Here is a 23,583-nt window from a genome sequence, read left to right on the forward strand (position 1 = left end):
CCCTGCTTGGCTCCACCCACCTCGCACTCCGCACACATTACTCTGCTCGGCTTACCTGCAGTGATGAAGTCCCGCCCTCCCGACCTCGACGCTGTCACTGTCCTCCATGGCCGCCACTTGTCACATCTGCTCCTCTCGCTGCCGACCCGAGACTGTTACTAGCGGTGACGTCACACGCTCCCGCGATACTTGGCTGTGAAGGCGGCGGTCATTGAAGTCAGTGACAGCTCTGCTATCAGCAGTGCAGGAGATCGTCACCGCAGGTAATGTACCTCGCTCCTGACAGCAGCACTTGTCATGCCCTGCAGTGACCTGGGTTGACCTATTGATGTTAGCTCAGGTCACTGCATTGCTCTCCCAGCCAATGGGAAAAATTCTGTTCTTCATTGACTGGGACAGTGACTATGGTATGGATCGTCATGGGAACCCCTTGGATTACAGCAGACCTGGCTTTGTTTTTCTTTCTAATAAATTGGTGAAAGAGGGAATATTTTGAGGAGTGTTTGTCGTCTATTTTTTTTTTATTACTGTCTGGGTTGGTGATGTCGGGTATCTGATAGACGCCTGACCTCACGAACCCCAGGGTTTGATGCCAGGTGACATTACACATCTGGTATTAACCCCCTATATTACCCCGTTTGCCACCGCACCAGGGCACGGGATGAGCTGGGGCGAAGCACCAGGATTGGCGTATCTAATGGATGCACCACTTCTGGGGCGGCTAAGGCCTACTATTTTTAGGCTCGGGAGAGTCCAATAACCATGGACCTCCCTAGTCTGAGAATATCAAACCCCAGCTGTCCACTTTACCTTGGCTGGTGATCCAATTATGGGGGGACCCCCACGTGTTTTTTTTTTTTTAAATTATTTATTTAATTTAAAATAACAGCGTCGGGTGTCCTCAGTTTTGGATTACCAGCCAAGGTGAAGGTGCCAGCTGTGGTCTGCAGGCTGCAACTGTCTGCTTTACCCTAGCTGGCTATCAAAAATAGGATGAACCCTACGGCATTTTTTTTTTAAATTCATTTTTTAGCCTAAATACAAGGCTAAGCACCTCTTAGGGGTACTTTGCACACAGAGATAAATCTGCGGCAGATCTGTGGTTGCAGTGAAATTGTGGACAATCAGTGCCAGGTTTGTGGCTGTGTACAAATGGAACAATATGTCCATGATTTCACTGCAACCACAGATCTGCCAAAGATTTATCTCTGTGTGCAAAGTAGCCCTTAGTGCCACATGAAAGGCACCAAAGGGTGCAAAATTACAAAATGCAGGAGAGTGGGACATGATGTGTCTTTCTGCCATTATAAAGATTGATTGCTCTCAGTGAGAGAAACAAAATTAAAATTTTAATTTTGTTTCTCTCACTGAGAGCAATCAATCATTTTTCAACTGGCTAACACGGTACCAAAACCTTTTTCTTTTAACTCTGCCATTATAATGACAGAAAAGACTGATATGAAGTGTACAAGCACATGAAAATCACCAGATCGCTCTACACTGTGAAAAGCAGTAGAAAATGGCACTGGAGTGAACATGTGACCGCCTCATGTAGGTTGAAGCTATGGATCCTGGGTAAATTTATGTATTTTCCCTCCTTCAGTTTTTTTGCAGTACGCAAAAAAAACGGAAGGCACACGGATGACAAACGGATGACATACGGACCGTATACGGAACGGAAACGGATGCCACGCGGATGCACCCGTGACAAAAACGGACCGTTTTTTGCGGACCGCAAAAACGGATCGGTCGTGTAAATGTAGCCTTATTCTGATCTGCTGTTTATAAACAGCAGGCAGAAATAAGTGTCAGAAAATCTCCGGGGTTTCAGGGGGTAGCTGAGACCCTGGAGATCATGATTCAGGCCGGTTTTTCCGGTCCCCACTCATGTGATCACCGGTATACACCGTATACCGATGATCACGTTACAGTAAATGACAGCGCCGGTAAAAAACTATCTCCCATCTGGCATGAACAAACATGTCAGACGGGAGATAAATCTCCTCCCCGGTCCCATCAGGTCTCCTGGTGTCGCCAAAGTGCCCCCCCTGACCCCTCTCCCGGAAATCCAAGATGGCCGCGCGCACAGCAGCGCGCCGGCCGCATTCACCCTACTCCTCTGATTTCTGTCGCATGTGCCATGACACATGTGACAGAAAACTCCTCCCCAGGCCCTGCCAAGTCACCCCCTGTAACCCCACCAGTGTTCCCCGGTGTCCCACGGTACCTGTGCAGCGTTGATCCCCCGCGGCCCCCTCCTTCACAATAGACGCTGCCACATGCACAGAGCGGCTGTCAGCTCAGCTTCCTGTGTTCAGACACAGTGAGTGGTGGTAACTAGAGTTGAGCGCGGTTCGCGGTTCGTGGTTTTCCAGTTCGCAGTTCGAATGATTTTGGGGGCTGTTCTAGATCGAACTAGAACTCGAGCTTTTTGCTAAATCTCGATAGTTCTAGTTACGTTCGAGAATGGTTCTAGCAGCAAAAAGCCAAGCTATTTACTAGCTGGGTTTCCGCTGTAATAGTGGAAGTCACTCTGTGACTCACACTATTATGAAATTTCAGCATATAGTGTGCGGAAACAGCGCATTCAGATCACTGCTGCTGGGATAATAGCGATCGCAATTTTTTTTATTTTTTCCTTGTCTTCCTTCCCTAAGCGCGCGCGTGTAGTGGGGCGGGCCAGCATGTCAGCCAATCCCAGACACACACACAGCTAAGTGGACTTTTAGCCAGAGAAGCAACGGCATGTGTGATAGGATGTCCATGTCACATGTCCCTGCATTATAAAAACGGGTATCTGCCCGTCCGGACGCCATTATCTCATCTGCGTCCTTGGTGTCAGTCACCGCTGGTGTAGCTCCTGTGTCAGATACTGCTGTGTATGCTCTACACACAGCGCTATACAGAGTAGGGATAGAAGTTTCTATTAGCCCTTGTAAGGGCTAATAACAGCAGGCTCAGAGCCAAAGGTGACAGTCAGGTCCGTGGAAACAGATTTTAACAGCTACAGATAACAGCTTCTGTGTAGCAAAGGTCAGGGACTTCCTCGCTGCATTTCCCCATTAGGAGGGATAGAAAGTGAGGCTTCCTTTCCTGTACAGTGACCCACAACCCTGCCACTGTACCCGCCTGCCCTTTGCACACTCAAGCTCATTGTTACTAAGCCAATATACTGGCAAACACTGAGTAAACTTAGTGGCATCCTAAAAGTGGCTGTTGGACTTCCATTAGTGTCCCACTAGTGCAAATCTATTTGCAGCACCACTGCATTGCACACTCAAGCTCATTGTTACTAAGCCATTATACTAGCAAACACTGAGTAAACTTAGTGGCATCCTAAAAGTGGCTGTTGGACTTCCATTAGTGTCCCACTAGTGCAAATCTATTTGCAGCACCTCTGCATTGCACACTCAAACTCATTGTTACTAAGCCATTATACTAGCAAACACTGAGTAAACTTAGTGGAATCCTAAAAATGCTGTTGGACTTCCATTAGTGTCCCACTAGAGCAAATCTATTTGCAGCACCTCTGCATTGCACACTCAAACTCATTGTTACTAAGCGATTATACTAGCAAACACTGAGTAAACTTAGTGGCATTTTAAAAGTGGCTGTTGGACTTCCATTAGTGTCCCACTGGTGCAAAGCTATTTGCAGCACCACTGCATTGCACACTCAAACTCATTGTTACTAAGCCATTATACTAGCAAACACTGAGTAAACGTAGTGGCATCCTAAAAGTGGCTGTTGGACTTCCATTAGTGTCCCACTAGTGCAAATCTATTTGCAGCACCACTGCATTGCACACTCAAGCTCATTGTTACTAAGCCATTATACTAGCAAACACTGAGTAAACTTAGTGGCATCCTAAAAGTGGCTGTTGGACTTCCATTAGTGTCCCACTAGTGCAAATCTATTTGCAGCACCTCTGCATTGCACACTCAAAGTCATTGTTACTAAGCCATTATACTAGCAAACTATGCTGCCGGTTTAAGGGCCGTAGTTGCATTGTCAGGGATAGTTATTGTTGTTTATTCTGCTGTTAATAAAGATAGACCACCGCTCCAATCTATACCATCTCTCAATTTTTACTACCACATTTTAAGTGCACAATCTTGTCGCAATCAAAATGAATGGCAAAATGACAGATGCTGGTGGAAAGGAGAAGAGGCGTGTTGGAAAAGGAAAAAAAGGGTTTGTCCGTGGGGAAGGTGGCAAAGCTCCATTAACATCTGCTGAAGATAGACCATCTTCCAGCAAAAGTAAGATGTCTACTACTTACCGTGGACAATCTGATGTGCTCCCTTTGTTACGGACACGAACAACTGGAACAAAGGTAGATGATGGCCAAAAAAAGAAAATGCTTGAATGGATCTCAAGTTGTCCAACAAGTGCCCTCTCCTCCACCTCAACTACCGCATCTAAAATACACCAGTCCTCTGAGTTGTCATCCCAATCACACTTGCTTTCTCCCAGCTCTGAAGTCTCCATCCACCCTGCACAGTATGGTGGAACTGAGATGGGTGAGTCTGCAGAGCTGTTCAGTCACACTATAGCCTGGGAATCAGAGGTCTGCTCCCAAGCTACAGTCAGTACAGACCAGGAAATGGTCTGCAGTGAAGCCCAGAACCTTTGTGACTCTGATTCAGGCCGTGAGGACCAAGTTTCTGAGCATAATGTTGACCCTTATTCACAAACTGTAACACCTGTTAGACAATGTGGAACATACTGATGATGATGAGACGCAGATACCAGATTGGGATGACAACTTAAATATTGGTTCACGTCAGGAAGAGGCTCGGTCTGAGGATGAGGGGAGTGCAAACACAACGCTTGATGAGGAAGTTCTAGATCCCACCTACTGTCAACCCACAGTCAGGCACTCGAGGAGGTCAACAGAGGCGGTGGAGGAGGATGCTACTGACGACGAAGTTACCTTGCGCCTTCCTGGACAGAGGAGTAGTACTGGTAGCACGTCTACAACTGCATCCTCAGCCACTACTCTGCCTCTGAGCACTAGTCGGGGTGGCTCAGCAGGTCGCATGCCCTCTAAGCCTTGCCTAGCCTGGACCTTTTTTGACATAGAAAAAGATCACCCAAATCATGTGATATGTAAAATTTGTTGTGATTCTGTTAGTAGAGGGCAAAACCTCAGGAATTTGACAACTTCTTCCATGAATCGTCACATGAATAAATATCATATGTCCCAGTGGGAAGCTCACAGTGCTGCAATGCGGTCTAGCGGAGCGAACCATCCACCGCCTGCCACTTCAAGTGCATCCGCGTGCTCTTCATCTTCTAGGAATGTGGGGACAGCTGTCACACCTGGTTTTCCACCCACAACTTCCACCACTGTAACCACAACAGGCAGTTTGCTTGGTAGGTTGTCATTTGGTTTGGAAGGGGAAACAAGTGCGTGTGTACAGCTCTCTCAGACAGCAATAGCATCAACGTTGGATGAAGGCAATATCATGTCTACGCCTGCACTTTCTTCACAAACCTGCATTTTTTCAGGGACACCCTACTCACCACCGTCTACACACAGCAGCCAGATCTCTGTCCCTCAGATGTGGACAAATAAAAGGCCATTTCCTGCGACCAATGACAAAGCTAAGAGGTTGACTTTATCCCTCTGTAAGCTCTTGGCTACCGAAATGCTGCCTTCCCGCCTGGTGGACACACAGGATTTTAGAGACCTTATGTCTGTCGCTGTGCCCCAGTACCAGATGCCCAGTCACCACTACTTCTCAAAGAAAGGTGTGCCTGCGCTATACCAGCATGTCGCTCACAACATCACCGCTTCCTTGAGAAACTCTGTGTGTGAACGGGTGCATTTCACCACCGATACTTGGGCCAGTAAGCATGGACAGGGACGTTACATGTCGCTGACTGGGCACTGGGTATCTATGGTGATAGATGGTGAAGGGTCTGCTGCACAAGTCTTGCCGTCCCCAAGACTTGTGTGTCAATCCTCTGTCTGTCCAAGTTCCGCCACCGCTTCTGCCTCCTCCACCTCGTCTGGGTCCTCCACCTCCGCCCCAAGCCTGCCTGGTCAGGCCACCAGCGTTGTAACTGCGCAGAAGGAATCACGCACCCCTCATTACTATGCTGGCAGCAGAGCGCAAGGGCATCAGGCGGTCTTTAGCTTGAAATGTCTTGGAAATAAGAGTTACACAGCGGCTGAGTTGTGGGCAGCTCTGGAGACTGAGTTTAATAAATGGTTGTCTCCACTCAACCTGCAGCCTGGTAAGGCCGTGTGCGACAATGCTGCAAATCTGGGTGCGGCCCTTCGCCTGGGCAAGGTGACACACGTGCCTTGTATGGCTCACGTGTTGAACCTTGTTGTTCAGCAATTTTTAACACACTATCCCGGCCTAGATGGCCTTCTGAACAGTGCACGAAAATTGTCTGCTCACTTCCGCCGTTCAACCACTGCTGCTGAGTGACTTGCATCGCTCCAGAAGTCTTTCGGCCTGCCGGTTCATCGCCTGAAATGCGATGTGCCGACACGCTGGAATTTGACTCTCCACATGTTACAGCGACTGTGGCAGCACCGTCGAGCCCTGGTGCAATACATCATGACGTATAGCCTAAGCCAACGAGATGCAGAGGTGGGGCAGATCACCCCGATGGAGTGGTCTCAGATGAAGGACCTATGCACCCTTCTGCACAGTTTCAACATGGCGACGAATATGTTTAGCGCTGACAATGTCATTATCAGCATGACAATTCCAGTCATTTACATGCTGGAGCACACGCTAAACACTATTCGGAGTCAGGAGGTGGGACAACAGGAAAGGGAGGAACTACAGGAGGATTCATATGCGCAAGACACAACAACATCACCAAGGTCCAGACGTTCATCATCACCAACGCGGCAGGCATGGGACCATGGGGGACAGGGATCAACAAGGGCGCATAGTAGCAGGTGAAATGTTGAGGAGGGTGCAAGAGAACATGAAGAAATGGAGGACGAACTGTCCATGGACATGGAAGACTCAGCGGATGAGGGAGACCTTGGTCAAATTTCTGTTGAAAGAGGTTGGGGGGAGATGTCAGAGGAAGAAAGAACGGTTAACACCTCTATGCCACAAACACAGCGTGGACTTGGTCTGCATGGCTGCGCAAGACACATGAGCGTCTTCTTGCTGCACTATCTCCAACATGACCCTCATATTGTCAAAATTAGAAGTGACAATGAGTACTGGCTTGCCACACTATTAGATCCCCGGTACAAGTCCAAATTTTGTGACATATTTCCAGCCATAGAAAAAGACGCACGTATGCAGGAGTATCAGCAGAAGCTGTTACTCGATCTTAGCTCGGCTTTTCCACCAAACAACCGTGGTGCAGGGAGTGAATCTCCCAGTTGTAACTTGACAAACATGGGACGGTCTCATCATCTTCAACAGTCTATCCATACCAATTGCCTTTTTTTGCAACATGGAAGCGGCTATATACAGGTTGCAGGTATGTGTGCTCCATTATGGTTCTGCTTTTAACTTTATCTAGGAGGCCACATGGCACATGAAATACAGAATATAGAGTAGGACCCCCCTATTGAGATTTGCCGTGACTTTGGCAGGGGTGGCTCAAAAAATTGATCAATTATTTGCTAAAAATCTCATTTTTTTATTATAGTACAGTTGGAATAAATCTGTGAATTTTCACTTTTTATATGATGCATGCCAATTTCAGATCGTGCTGGCTCCTTTTTTTTTCTTTTTTTTCTCTGTTTTGACCGTAGTTATGCTACAATTCTGGTGACTGACCATCACTATACCATGCACGCCTGATTTTGGTTTGCAATGTATTCCTCCTGTTGGTAGCTGTTCAGATTCAGTTACCTCACCCCTTTCCACAGGCAATGCTAATTAAGCACCATTCTTGGATCTGGTCCGCCTTTATCAATGGTTGCTGTTTGGCACTGGGAGGATCAGTTGTGATATAGTCCTGGTATGTGTAGAGCTTGCTCCACATGCTGGGACCTGGGCTGGTCTCTATCCACAATTGCCTTTTTTTGCAACATGGAAGCGGCTATATACAGGTTGCAGGTATGTGTGCTCCATTATGGTTCTGCTTTTAACTTTATCTAGGAGGCCGCATGGCACATGAAATACAGAATATAGAGTAGGACCCCCCTATTGAGATTTGCCGTGACGTTGGCAGGGGTGGCTCAAAAAATTGATCAATTATTTGCTAAAAATCTCATTTTTTTTTATTATAGTACAGTTGGAATAAATCTGTGAATTTTCACTTTTCATATGATGCATGCCAATTTCAGATCGTGCTGGCACCTTTTTTTTTTTTTTAGTCTATCCATACCAGTAGCACCGTATCTGGTGCTGGTAATAGCAATTTTATTGAATCTTTTCATAATTTTTTTAGACCATCCTTTGCAAGACCACCAGAGACAACAAGTCTGACACATAGTCAACGGCTGGAGAGGATGATACAGGAGTATCTCCAAATGAACATCGATGCCATGACTTTGCAAATGGAGCCTTGCTCATTTTGGGCTTCAAATCTTGAAAAATGGCCAGAGCTATCCACTTACGCCTTGGAGATTTTGTCGTGTCCAGCTGCCAGCATTGTCTCTGAACGTGTCTTCAGTGCTGCTGGGTGTGTGCTGACAGATAAGCGCACGCGTCTGTCCAGTGACAATGTGGACAGACTAACGTTCATCAAAATGAACAAGTCATGGATCCACAAGGAATTTACTACCCCTGTGTCATCCTGGGGAGAGTAAATGCTTGTGGATTCCGCTTGGAGTAACCCTTGCTTGCTGTGTTTTTTAAAAGGAGCCAAGATGAACAAGTCATGGTTCAGCAGAGACTTTACTACCTACCCCGGTGTCATCCTGGGGACGGTTAAGGATGGCGTATTTTTTAATGTGCTTGATGCAAATCTACCTGTGAAGTGTACAACTGGGGCACAAGTGCTGCCACTGATGGGGTGGGTGTGTGTGGGGCCCAATTTTTTGAAAAAAGGGAGACTTCGCTTGGAGTAACACTTGCTTGCTGTGTTTTTTAAAAGGAGCCAAGATGAACAGAGCTGGGATCAGGAAAGACTTTGCTACCTACCCCGAACCGAACTCGAGCCGAACCGCGACCAGTTTGCTCATCTCTAGTGGTAACCATGCATCTGTAAGCTACTGCAATGCCCTGCTCATGAGGTAAGGAACATAGTTAATCAGGAGATCTATACTACATTTCCAAATGGAGGTATTTGCTTTTATAGTTGGCCTGCTGAACGACTACCAAACATGACAGTCCGTTATACGCCACAAGAAAACATGTCTAAATAGTGAGCTCTGTTGTTTAGTATTCATTCAGCAGGATAACTGGACTTAAAGGGGTATTCCATCTCAAAGATCCTATCCCCAATATATAGTAGGTGGAATAGCAATAATATCAGCAAACAACAATATTTGGATATGTAGAATAGTTCTCCTGATTAGGCATGCCCTTACCTCATGAGCAGGGCATTGCAGCTTTGGTAGCAACAGTTACGACATGGCCTCTGCTGCTGTGGACCCGGGGAGAGTGGGTGCAGATTTCTTGCACCCACACTCCTGACATGGAGGGTCTGCACTCCTAGAAAATGGGGGATACGTTCCCTGAGCGTGTCCCCCCCATATTCTAGACGGCCAAAGTCATCGTGGGACCCCCTTATTTTTTTTTCCTTACAATAAATTGCTGAAAGAAGGAATGTTTTGGGGAGTGTTTTTTCAAATACATTTTTTTTTGTCTATTTTTTTTGTTAGTACTGATAGTTTGTGATGTCGGGTATCTGATAGACGCCATAACATCACAAACTGCTGGGCTTGATGTCAGGTGATCTTACAGCTAGTATCAACCCCATTTATTTCTCCGATTGCCACTACACCAGGGCACGGGATGAGCTGGGGTGAAGCGCCAGGATTGGCGCATTTAGTGGATGCGCCACTTCTGGGGCGCCTGCAGCCTGCTATTTTTAGGCTGTGAAGTGCCAATAACTATTGACCTTCCCACCCTGAGAAAACCAGACCACAGCTGTCCGCTTTACCTTGGATAGTGATCCAATTTGGGGGGGGACCCTACTTTTTTTTGTAATTATTATTATTTATAAAATAATTATAAAAAAGAGCCTTTGGTGACTTCCACATTGGATCCCCAACCACGGTGAAGCTGCCAGCTGTGGTTTTCAGGCTACAGCCGTTTGCTTTACTCTAGCTGGCTATTAAAAATGGGGGGACCCCAATGTCATTTTTTTTTTTTAACTATTTTTTTAAATAAAAAAAAATTAATGGGCTTCCCTGTATTTTGATTGCCAGCCAAGGTAACACCAGGCAGATGGGGATGGCAACCCGTAGCTGTCTGCTATAACTGCCTTGAGAATCAAAAATACTGCGGGGCGCTACGTCATTTTTTTTAATGATTTATTTTTACAGCACTGTCATGTCAGGCAATCAAAATACACGGAAGCCCATTTTTTTTAGTTATTTAAATAAATAATAAAAAAATATATATATGGGCTCCCGCTGCATTTTTTGTATTGCTAGATAAGGGTAATCCAAGCAGCTACTGGCTGCTAACCCCCACTGCTTGGTGTTACCTTCACTGTCAATGGAAAATCCAGGGAAGCATTTTTTATTTTTTTTTCTCAAAAAGCTAAAAAAAAAAAAAAATGAGGTGAGCTTCGCCATATTTTTGTATGCTAGCCAGGTACAGCAGGCAGGTACGGGTTGCCCGCAACTCCCAGCTGCCTATTTGTACCCAGCTGGGAACTACAAATATAGGGAAGCCCTCTTTTTAATTATTTCATGAATTTCATGAAATAATTTTAAAAAAAAACCTACGTAGGCTTTGCCCCATTTTTGTGTCCAGCCGGGTACAACCAGGCAGCTGGGTATTGGAATCTTCAGCACAGGTTAGCCCGAGGTTTCTGGGCCCCTCTGCTGCGAATTGCAGTCCGCAGCCGCCCCAGAAAATGGCGCTCTCATAGAAGCGCCATCATCTGGTGCTGTATCCAACTCTTCCAGCTGCCCTGGTGACGGTGGCTCGCCAGGTAATTATGAGTTAATACTAGCTTTGTTTTATTAGCTAGTATCAAGCCAGAGATTCTTAATGTCAGGCAAGTTTGACCCGGCCATTAAGAATCTCCAATAAAGGGTTAAAAAAAAAAACACCACACAGAGAAAAAATACTTTAATAGAAATAAATATACAGACACATTGGAGACTCCATGTTTATTACTCCCTGTCAGCCCTCCACGATCCATGGTCTTCTGTCTTCTTTCTCCTTCAACCCATGCAGCTCTTCTACATCAGGCTTCACTGCATGGGAGAAAGACGCTGCTGCCCCATGCAGAAATCACTCAGTGAGAGTGACCACAGGCTGCCGGCTGTTAGCGGTGACTTCACTGCTCACAGCCGGGTTACCATAGCAACGGTGCTCCGATCACGTGATTCCCGGTGCCGCTATTCACCGGCTGTGACAGCCAGTCCTTGCATGTGGGCTGACTCTGTAAAGAGTGCCCCATGCAGGAACGGGGAGTCGTCCATGTGCCAGAGCATGTCGCCGGTACACGGAGATACACAAACGATCACCGCGTACTGGAGAGATGCACTGACAGGACCTAGGACAGGACATGATGTCTAGCCATGTGATCAGTCTGTAGCCAATGAGATAATAGACACGTGACTGGTCACATGGCTATTTTGACGTCACGATAGGTCCTGTCATCACAGCTTGTTACCAGGAGGACGCAGCGATTACCGATGGAAAAGCTGCGGTAGACAGAGTGCAGGACACATCGCGGGAACTGATAAGTGTTATGGCAATGTTTATTAACTGTATGTGTACATTTTGTAATGTGTTTTTATGTGTTTGTAATTGCCTCCCATTGTTTTCAATGGGGTTCGAGAGGTTCGTCGAATGGCTCATTGAACGGGGCACTGTTCGACGAACCGAACCGAACTCGAGGGGGGTGGCTCATCTCTAGTCCTGACGTGTCCTCCTGTTACCTGACCCCAGCTTGTCTGACTACTCTTCTATCTATACTACCCGTAAGTAGTGACTAGTATCACACCATTTCCTCACATTTCAGGGTCAGAATTAAAAGAACCTGCTAAAGACGGAAATTCGCTCCCAGCAACTGAGGATTTCCAAAAGTAAAATTCTTATTGATGGGGTCTATCCCAGCTTATATAAACCATGAAATGTAGCTTACCCTCACCTGTACCACATGAGGGGCTGTACGAATTAAGTTTTTAGCATCACCAATCATAAGCAAAGTGCTTCAATATGGTCAAAATTGGCAACAAACCCGTCAGCGCTGTATCTAAACCCACCATCATCACCACCCAAGCAGACATTGATGGGTTCCTTAAAAAGCATTCATCAACAACAAAAGCCATTGGCAATTCCTCCCGAACTCTACCCACCAAAGAAGTCTCGGCCTCTGAGGGGGACAGCGACTCAGAGGGAAAAGCCACTCCAAAGATCAACCCATTTCCAGATCTTTCATCAAACAAATTTTAAGGCATTGGAGCCGGTGATAAAAGGACTCTCAGACATCAAACAAGACATAGGCCATAGGGTGGACACCCTTGAAACCTCACAATCCTCCATCATTACCAACTCTAACTCCATTCTCTCGTGTCTACAATCTCAGGACGACAGTGTTAATTAAATTTACGCCATCCTGGAAGATCACGAGAACAGGGAATATTGGGACAACCTTCAGGTAAAAGGCCTTGTCAAATTGATGGTGAATGAGGCGCTAACCTCAGCACTACAAATTATTTGCATTGGCCTCGCCGCCAATTGAACTAATCAGAGCACACAGGTCTCTGAGACCTCGGCCCAAGCAAAATGACTCGCCTTGTGATGTGATATGCCATTTCTTAGACTACCGTACCAAAGATTTAATTCTAAGGAAAGCGAGAGAAGTCGACTCCATATCCTACGAAGGAGCAACAATCTTAATTTTCCAAGACCTAGCTGCCTCCACCATAGTCAGAAGGCGCCTGTTAAAACCTCTCACTGATGTGCTACGTAACATCAATATCCATTTTGATGGCTCATTCCCTTTAGCATTGCGATTTCAGCCAAAGGAAATCGCCTCCAAGCCAGGACCTCAACAGAAATACGGGAAGTCTGCAAAGAACTGTCGATCACTCTGGAGAAATACCCAGATTTAGAAGCCTTTCATTCAGCCTCCTTGCTTCAACCACTACCTGAGGCAGCATCTTGGCACACTACCCTTACTCCAAAATCCCAGAGATCCAAGTGCAAGGCAGCAACTAAGCTTCTAATGAACTCAGAGAACAAGCTCTGCTGACAGGGAACTAGCACTTTCTACATTTTTTGCTCTTTGTTGCCCATTGACCGTACTGTAGTCCCATACCCGCTTTTGGTGTACGGCAGACTCTCTCCCAGGCACTGTTCCTATTAAAGTCCCACATTTCTCATTTACCGATACCGCCTTACTGCTTAAAAAGGACCATGCAAAAAATTCAAAGCAGCTGGAGTTGACATCACTGGACCCATGTTCCTGCATATAAGCTTTAAGGCTGCAACTCTCTCATGCTGCCAGTATTAGGGGCCCTTAAACCTTCTAGCACCCTTTTGTATGTGATTGAGACACCCTCTCATTGTCTGGCGTACGCCATATGTGGTTGAAAACTTGTATAGAAGTCTTCACATAAGATTTACTCATTCGTTGCCCTCTGTCGGCGATTGTTCACAATTTGTAACATTCCAATGTTATTGTATTTCAGATGCTCTTTCTGAATTTCTCTCAAAATATCCATCTTACTTCTTCAAAGCTTCCACCTATCCTTATCTATCATCTCTAGGTCCAGTCAAGTCATCATTTTTCAAAGCTCACATTCTTCCCCTCAAGTGCTCATCTATGGCTTCACACCACAAGGTATTTAAAGTAGCAAATTTCAATATCCACAGTTTCAATTCCTCAATCCCTCGGTCACAGGCTCTTTCAAGGTTCCACAAGGACAACTTTTTTATACTAATATTGCAAGAAACTCACTTCCAAGCAGAGAAAATTCCCTGTTTTGAAAAAGCACACTATAACCAGGAGTACCACGCCTCTTCCCCTAAGAAGGGTTTCAAAGGAGTCTCCATGCACCTAACAAAAAACAGATCCGCTGGATACTTTCCACTCTGAAAAAATTCTGTTTTTTCCTAGAGGGCTTCTCCCATTTTATGTGGAGACTTTAATATCTCAATGGAACCTCTATTAGATTCCACAGCAAAAAAAGAGCTAGATTTCCCTTTGTGACCTTTCTCGGATCAAAAGCTCTTTACATTCTCTCTTCCTGATAGATGTTTGGCATTACCTGCATCTGACAACTAGGGATTACACTTTTCTGTTCCTGTCCACACAACTCGTACCACAGGATAAACTATATCTCTATACCTAGATCCCTTCTTCCCACTGTCACAGATGTGCTGAAATGCCCCCAACCATCCACACGGACATCGCGATTGTCTCCGCTAGCTTTTTATTCCAAAAACCCAATTCCCTTCATCGAATATGGAGACTAAATTAATCAATTCTCTCCTCAGAAAACAACAAAAAACATATTTCTGAGTGCCTCTAAATATTTTAGAATTAACCTCTACACGATATTTGATAATGTCAGTGCCATTCTGACCAAGGACGTACCCAGTACGTCATGCTTTCATGTGATCACTGCAGCTGCGGTGATAGTCATCGCATGAAAGTGCCAGCTGATCGTGTTAGCCTGGCACCTGGCCTCATCACCATGTGGGGGTTTGTCATCCCCCACAGCGACGATCGCTGTGATTGGCTGTTCAATTCTGAACAACCAAATGCATCGGTTTCAGGGTTTCAGGCAATGAAATTTCCTGAAACCCTGATGTCCAGCTATGATCGGTGCTATAACAGCGCTGATCATAAGCTGGAGCTGTGTGAATGCAGCATCCCGCCCCCCAGCAGTGATTGGAGCGATCATCTTGTGACATGCGATTGCTCAAATCACAGAGCAGCACTGAGGTTTGACCTCTCAGTGACCATTCTGCACCGCTCCACTCCAGTTTTGAGATGCTTGCAGAATGGTCACTGACAGTCTGCTGCTAATCTGATGGGCCTTGTGGTGCCACACGCTTTTTGAAGCCTGTGCTACCACTGCTGCTGCTCCTACCTGCTCCTGCTGCTGATTCTGACTGAAGAAAGAAGAAAGAATATCTTCTATTCTATCCCTGATCTGTTCCTGTTCTGTTCCTTTCTTTTTATCTCTATCCCCCCTTTTCTCCCCTTTTCCCCCTTCCGCCTCCCCCTCTCCCTATCCCCCTACCCAACCCCCCTTCTGCAATCGATCGCTGATCAGTACTTGATCACTGATCAGTACTTGAGTGCTCAATTTTTGTCAGGATTTTTTTTTTCATCACCTCCGTGCGAGCATCCTGCAGCCGCCAAACACTGATAAGTGACCCACCGTGCCATTTTTAGCCAGGACTTTTTTCCGTTTTTTTTTCCTCTGTCCATTTTCCATCCCCTTTTTGCACCTCCTCTGCGCGTGCTTCCTGTAGCCGCCGAGCACTGATCTATGATGCACGTCGCTGATCAGTGTCCATGCCGCTTTTAGCCAGGACTTTTTTTCCTTTTTTTTTTTTGCGTTATCCCCCGTTTTGCATCACATCTGTGCGTACTTCCTGCAGCAGTGAGCACTGATTAGTGGCCCACATCACTGATCAGCATCAGTGCTCACGTTTGACCAGGGCTTTTTTAATTTTTTTTTCTGTGCATGACTCCCCCTGTTTAGCACCACACCCGTGCGCGCTTCCTTCAACCGTTGAAACTGATCGGTGACTCCCATCATCACTGATCAGTATCCGGTTGTAAAAAAAAAGTAAACTAAGAATCAAAGGAAAATAATTTAGAGTAGATAGGCTAGATTAGGGACATTAAAAATATACCGTAGTATTCGCCGTTTATTATCGTATTTTTTACTGAATCAAGTGAGGGTTAGCATCAGTTGCCAGGCCTAGATTAGGGACAGTAAAAATATATCGTAGTATTCGCTGTTTACTACCATATTTTTTACTGAAACAAGTCAGGGTTAGGCGTCAGATTAACGCCTGTTTAGTAATAGTAGTGGAGAAATCTTGTAGTGCATGTACCGTACTACAGGTTTTTTTACTGTACATAATTACAGTTAGTGTAGTGTAGTTGCGGGCTCTTAGTAAATTATTTTTACTAACGTCTGTTTAGCTTTTTTTATTTTACCAAAATTTTCTTTTTTATTCTTCTAATTTTTTTCTTCTATTTTTTTTCCCTCTCTTCTATTCTAATAAATAAAAGTTTACACCAAACACACATGTGAATAGTGTGGGAATGAATCCCACCTTCCTGTATTCCTCCCACTCCTTCAGTGATTCTGAACCCCCACGCAGACACCGCAGGACACAGCGCTACATTAGAGACCCCCAACCAATTTTGTGCTCGAACAGTCAAATGACGCTCCTTCCCTTCCGAGCCCCGATGTGCACCAAGACCGTAGTTTTCCACCACATATGTGGTATTAGCATACTCAGGAGAAAATGCACAACACATTTTTGGGTCCATTTTCTCCTGTCACCCTTGTCAAAATAAAAAAAAAACTTGAGCTCAAAGAACATTTTTGTGGAAAAAATGTGATTTTGTTTTTTTTTTTAATTTTTACAGAAAAACTGAAGCACCTGGGGTTTCATGGTGCTCACCATGCATCTCAAATTTCTTAAGGACTCTAGTTTCCAAACTGGGGTTACTTGTAGGGGGTTTCTGCTGTTGAGGCACATCAGGGGCTCTCCAAACGCGACATGGCGTCCGCTAATGATTTCAGCTCATTTTGCTTTTAAAAAGTCAAATTGTGCTCCTTCCCTTCCAAGCCCTGCTGTGCGACCAAATAGTAGAATTTTACCACATATGAGGTATCTGCAAAATTTTATGGCTAAAGTAACATTTTTGTGTAAAAAAGTAAAGTTTTCATTTTTTCCTTCCATATGGCTTTGGTTTTTGTGAAGCACTTAAAGGGTTAATAAACTTCTTAGATGTGGTTTTGAGCAGTGTGAGGGGTGCAGTTTTTATAAAGGTGTTATTTTTGGGTGTTTTCTGTCAACTAGGCCTCTCAAATTCACTTCAAATGTGATGTGTTCCCTAAAAAAATGGTTTTGCAAATTTTGTTGGAAAAATGAGAAATTGCTCATGAACTTTGAACCCTTCTATGTTCCTAACAAAATAAAATTATGTTTCAAAAATTGTGGTGATGTAAAATAGAGATGTGGGAAATGTTATTTAGTAACTATTTTGTGTTACATAGTTCTTGGATTTATGGGTATAATATTTAAAGTTTGAAAATTGCAAAATTTTCGTCAAATTTCCAATATTTTTTAAAAAATAAACGCAAAAAATATCGTCTACATTTTTCCACTAATATGAAGTATAATATGTCACGAAAAAACAATGTCAGAATCGCCAGGATCCGTTGATATGTTCCAAAGTTATAACCTGTCAAAATGACACTAGTCAGAATTGCAAAAAATGGCCTGGTCATTAAGGTGAAAACCATGCTCTCGGATAAAGGGGTTAACGAGACTCCAGTCGTCGATGCACTGACTCTTAGGGGTACTTTGCACGCTGCGACATCGCAAGCCGATGATAGCGATGCCGAGCGCGATAGTACCCGCCCCCGTCGCACATGCGATATCTTGTGATAGCTGCCGTAGCGAACATTATCGCTACGGCAGCTTCACACGCACTTACCTGCCCTGCGACGTCGCTCTGGCCGGCGACCCGCCTCCTTCTTAAGGGGACGGGTCATGCGGCGTCACAATGACGTCACACGGCAGGAGGCCAATAGAAGCGGAGGGGCGGAGATGAGCTGGATGTAAACATCCCGCCCACCTCCTTCCTTCCGCATAGGCAGGTAGGAGATGTTTCTCGCTCCTGCGGCTTCACACACAGCGATGTGTGCTGCTGCAGGAACGAGGAACAACATCGTATCTCCTATTGGTGCGACATTATGGAAATGTCCGACACTACACAGATCACCGATTTACGACGCGTTGCGACATTGTTACTGGCACCGGTTGTGCGTCACTTTCGATTTGACCCTGACGATATTGCAGTAGCGATGTCGCAACGTGCAATCATCAGAGGGGAATTGATTTCAATCTCTTCACATCTTAATAAACAGAGGAGATCATAGGTACAAAACATTTATGAAGAAATCGCCGAGTTAGAACTCCAACACAAGAGATCTCTCTCCCAACAGACTCTAGAGGCTCTAACCTCCAAACGTCCAGATCTTAAAGATCTGTTCAATAATCTGCCAAATTAAGTTGGAAAAATTGCATGTTCCTGCACGGTGACAGTTTCAAAACTAATGATTTCACTAATTAAAAGAAGGCAACTCCATACATTTGTTCATGCAATAAAAACTTCTAAAAGCCAACGTACCCTTGCCTACTCCCAAATTTTGGCCGAATTCCTCCAATACTATTCGGAGTTATACCAAATTCACCCTGGAAGCCCACCACCGGAAATAGAAAATAGAAAATTGAACACTCAGTCCTCTCTTACTAAACTGAACCTCCCTAAACTCTCCCCTTCTCAACAAGCAACCATATCTAGACCATTTACCCGAACGGAGGTCCAGTCCACCCTAGCAAAGAGCCCCTCAGGAAAACCCCTGGGCCTGGATGGTCTGCCCATTCATTATGTACTATAAAACCTTATTCCAAAACAATAGGAGACCTCCGTCTAAACGCATTCAATGCAGTACTACAAGGCAACCAATTTCCAAAACAAGCGTTAGAGGCCCACATCTCTCTCATTCATAAGAAGGGTAAAGATCCGGAATGCTGCAGCACTTATAGGCTGATTTTGCTTCTAAATGTGGATCTAAAAATGTATGCCAACATGCTTGCCAACCGTATAGCTGCTATTCTTCCCTCTCTCATATCACAGGATGAAACAAGATTCATCAAGGTGAGAGAAGGAAAGGATAATGCTTTGCGTATCCTACACCTCATTCAATTCTCTAAACTCCATAATTTACCACTGGTGCTCCTGGGCACAAACGCCAAAAAGGTGTTTGATAGGGTGGACTGAACATTCCTGCAGGAAACGTAACTATCTCATCTCTTACTATGTTTGGGATAAGCATAAGGCGAGAATTAATTTTTGCACCCTATCTCTTACAAAAAGCAAGGGTGGCATTGGGATTCCCAAAATATCTTTATATCATCAAGCAGCATTTCTCTAAAAAACGGTGGACTGGATAAGGCATCTGACAAGAAAAGTATGGATCCCTATTGAAAATTATGTCTCAGACTCCTCTATGGGCAATATTATTCTCACCTACTCCCACCACAGGCAAGAGAATATTCTCTAATTGGTTATCATGTGCCCTTTTGAGGTGCTGGAGAAGATTCATAGGGGCCTTGTCCCCGCCCTTATCCCCTTTCACCCGGGTTTCAAACATCTAAGATGCCAGCCTTAACATAGCGAACACCATGAAACCCCTCCACCAAGCCAACTCTCAAGTCCCAGTGGATGAAATATTGGTAGAGGGATCCCTCATGTCTCATTAAGAAATGAGAAAGATCCCCACCTTGTCCAAACTCACCTTCCTTCATCATATGACGATAAAGTAGGCAGTCTGCCCATTTTTAATTCATGATACTCAAACAAGACCTCCAACTGCATTTGAATCACTGTGCACGCAAATGAGACCTCAGAAAAAGATTCTTTCCTTCCTATCCTATACAACACTTTACTTATTAATGATATCTCGACAAAACGAGAATTTATCCTAGGCTGGGAAAGAGATCTGGAAACCTCATTCACCAATGCACAAACCAACTACATCTATAATGTTTCACACGAACCATCAAATTGTGTCAGAGTCCAAAACAATTCATATAAGGTTGTCAAGTGGTGGTAAATAATTCCTGCTTTATCTCACAGATGGTACCTGTTCTCTTTGGATCAATGCTGGAGATGTGGGGGGAAAGTGGGCCCTATCTCCACATGTGGTGGACCTGCCCGATACTTTGCTCCTTCTGTAGAGAGGTCTCGCACCTTCTAAGTGAGATTACAGTCAAATCCACTACTCTTAAGCCAAATTGAACTCTCTTAAACTTTCCAGTGTGGCCAAACAATAAAGTCAACTCTAAATTAGCTGCATTTACAGTGCCTTGCGAAAGATTTCTGACCCTTTTCTTTCAGTCCAGCAAACTCACTCAAGAAGTTCATTGAGGATTTCTGAATGATTCAATGTTGTCCTAAATGACTGATGATGATAAATATAAACCACCTGTGTGTAATCTAGTCTCTGTATAAATGCACCTGCTCTGTGATAGTCTCAGTGATCTGTATAAAGAACAGAGAGCATCATGAAGACCAAGGAACACAACAGGCAGGTCCGTGATACTGTTATGGAGAGGTTTAAAGCCAGATTTGGTTACAAAAAGATTTCCACAACTTTAAACATCCCAACAAGCACTGTGAAAGCGATCATATTGAAATGGAAGGAGTATCATACCACTGCAAATCTATCAAAACCTGGCTGTCCCTCAAAAATGTCATCTCAAACAAGGAGAAGACTGATCAGAAATGCAGCTAAGAGGCCCATGATCACTCTGGATGAACTGCAGAGATCTACAGCTGAGGTGGGAGAGTCTGTCCATAAGACAACAATCAGTCGTACACTGCACAAATCTGGCCTTTATCGAAGAATAGCAAGAAGAAAGCCATTTCTCTTTGCCATAAGCCACCTGGGAGACGCACCAAACATGTGGAAGAAGATGCTCTGGTCAGATGAAACCAAACACGAACCTTTTGGGCAGAAGGCAAAACGATATGTTTGGCGTAAAAGCAACACAGCTCATCACAATGAACACATCATCCCCACTGTCAAACATGGTGGTGGCAGCACTGCTGTACAAACCCTATTTCTAGCCCCTGGTCTGACCCCAACTCTTGGCTTAACCCTCATCCTAACCCATGGCCTAACCCTAACCCTAGCCTTAACCCAGGACCCAACACTAATCCTCACCTCTGGCCTAACCTAAACCTTAAATTCTGGCTTAACCTGGACTAATCCTCTTTCTAGCCCCTGGTCTGACCCTAACTCCTGGCTTAACCCTAATCCTAACCCATGGTCCAACATAAACCCTAGCCTTAACCCAGGACCTATCCCTAATTATACCTTCTGGCCTACCTCTAACCTTAATTTATGGCTGAACCTAACTTTAACTGCTGGACTAACCCTATTTCTAGCCCCTGGTCTGACCCTAAGTCCTGGCTTAACTTTACTCCTAACCCATGGTCTAACCCTAAACCTAGCTTTAACCCAGGACTTATCCCTAATTATATACTTCTGGCCTACCTCTAACCTTAAATTCTGGCTGAACCTAACTTTAACTGCTCTACTAACCCTATTTCTAGCTCCTGGTCTAACCCCAACTCCTGGCTTAACCCTCAATCTAACCCATGGCCCAACCCTAAACTTAGCCTTAACCCAGGACCCAAGCCTATACCTCACCTCTGGCCTAACCTAAACCTTAAATTCTGGCTTAACCTAACTTTAACTGCTGGACTAACCTTATTTCTAGCCCCTGGTCTGACCCAAAGTCCTGTTTTAACCCTCATCCTAACCCATGGCCTAACCCTAACCCTAGCCTTAACCAGGACTCAACCCTAATCCTCACCTCTGGCCTAAACTAAACCTTAAATTCTGGGTTAACCTAACTTTAACTACTGGACTAACCCTATTTCTAGCCCCTGGTCTGACCCTAACTCCCGTTTTAACCCTCATCCTAACCCATGACCTAACCCCAACCATAGCCTTAACCCAGGACACAACTCAAATTGTCACCTCTGGCCTAACCTAAACCTATACCTTAAATTCTGAGCTAACCTAACTTTAACTGCTGGACTAAAGGCCTCTTTACACGCTGTGACATCGCTAGCCGATGCTAGCGATGTCAAGCGTGATAGCACCCACCCCCATCGCTCGATCGATATGTAGTTATCGCTGCCATAGCGAACATGATCGCTACAGCAGCATCACACGCACATACCTGCTCTGCAACGTCGCTGTGACCGGCGAACCGCCTCCTTTCTAAGGGGGCGGTTCGTTCAGCGTCACAGCGACGTCACAGTAGCTTCACCGAACCGCCGCCCAATAGAATCGGAGGGGCGGAGATGAGCGGTCATAAAATCCCGCCCACCTCCTTCCTTTCTCATTGCGGGCGGCCGCAGGTAAGGTGAGGTTGCTCGTTCCTGCGGTGTCACACATAGCGATGTGTGCTGCCGCAGGAGCGACAAACCACTTCGTACACCGGTCAGCAGCGATATTCGAGAATAGGGTCACCGATGAGTGATTTTGACTGTTTTTGCGACGATTTAAAATCGCTCATAGGTGTCACACACAACGACATTGCTAAAGCAACCGGATGTGCATCACAAACTCCGTGACCCCAACGAGATCGCTTGAGCAATGTTGCAGCGTGTAAAGCCCGCTTTACCCTATTTCTAGCCCCTGTTCGGACCCCAACTCCTGGCTTAACCCTCAATCTAACCCATGGCCTAACCCTAACCTTGGCCTTAACCGTGGACCCAACCCTTTTCCTCACCTCTGGCCTAACCTAAACCTTAAATTCTGGCTTAACGTAACTAACTGCTGGACTAACTATTTCTAGCCCCTGGTCTGACTCTAACTCCTGCTTTAACCCTTATCCTAACCCATGGCTTAACACACAACACCAGCCAGCAAAGCCTAGTAACCCCCCATGACAATAGGGACACACCAGTGGGCAGGGCCAAGCGGATGGTGATGCCCACTTAGGGGTTCTGAGGTGTTCTGGGAGGGAACAAGTCAGTCTAAGAGAGGAGTGTGAAGTGACCGGGTAGTCAAGGGTTGGAGCTCCTGGACTACCGGACTACTGACTGGGTGGCAGTCGGCAGACAGGGCCACAGGCGACGGAATTTCGGTCACGGAAGACCTTAAGTGGACCGGGGCAGGGTTGTAGCCTGCCGGTATCGACAGCGGGAATCCGGTCCAGAGGCCGTGCGCGACAGGGTACCTGGACCCTAGAGCAAGGACAGCTTCAAGCACCTTTCTAATTGAACAGCCGGGGACAAGATTTCAGGTCTTGTCCCACAGAAGGCCCAGATAGAGTGAGACGGAAGCCCAACAAGGGGGATAGGGCTTCACAATTGCCTGATAAGATCCCACGGGTCAGTTCTCGCAGACCACAGCTTCCAACACACATTATCACCGGGAATGGACTTCCCCATTTCATGAGGAGTGGTCAACAACAAGGACACAAAACTAAGTGCAGGAGGACGGGACCCCTGTTTGCTGTACCAGGGTGTGTGCGAACACACCCGCCGGAGGTCACCGGTCACTGGCAATTTGGTTTACCATCTGGACTATGTGTGAAATTATTGAGGAACTGTGAGTACACCAATACCACCCGGTCCAACCCGGAAGATTGTGCTCCGCAGCACCATCCTACCTGTATTGGGGACCCGGGACAACACCTACGCTACCCGTGGAGGGGA

The sequence above is a fragment of the Anomaloglossus baeobatrachus genome, chromosome 3, assembly GCF_048569485.1.
Source record: "Anomaloglossus baeobatrachus isolate aAnoBae1 chromosome 3, aAnoBae1.hap1, whole genome shotgun sequence".
Taxonomy (NCBI): domain Eukaryota; kingdom Metazoa; phylum Chordata; class Amphibia; order Anura; family Aromobatidae; genus Anomaloglossus; species Anomaloglossus baeobatrachus.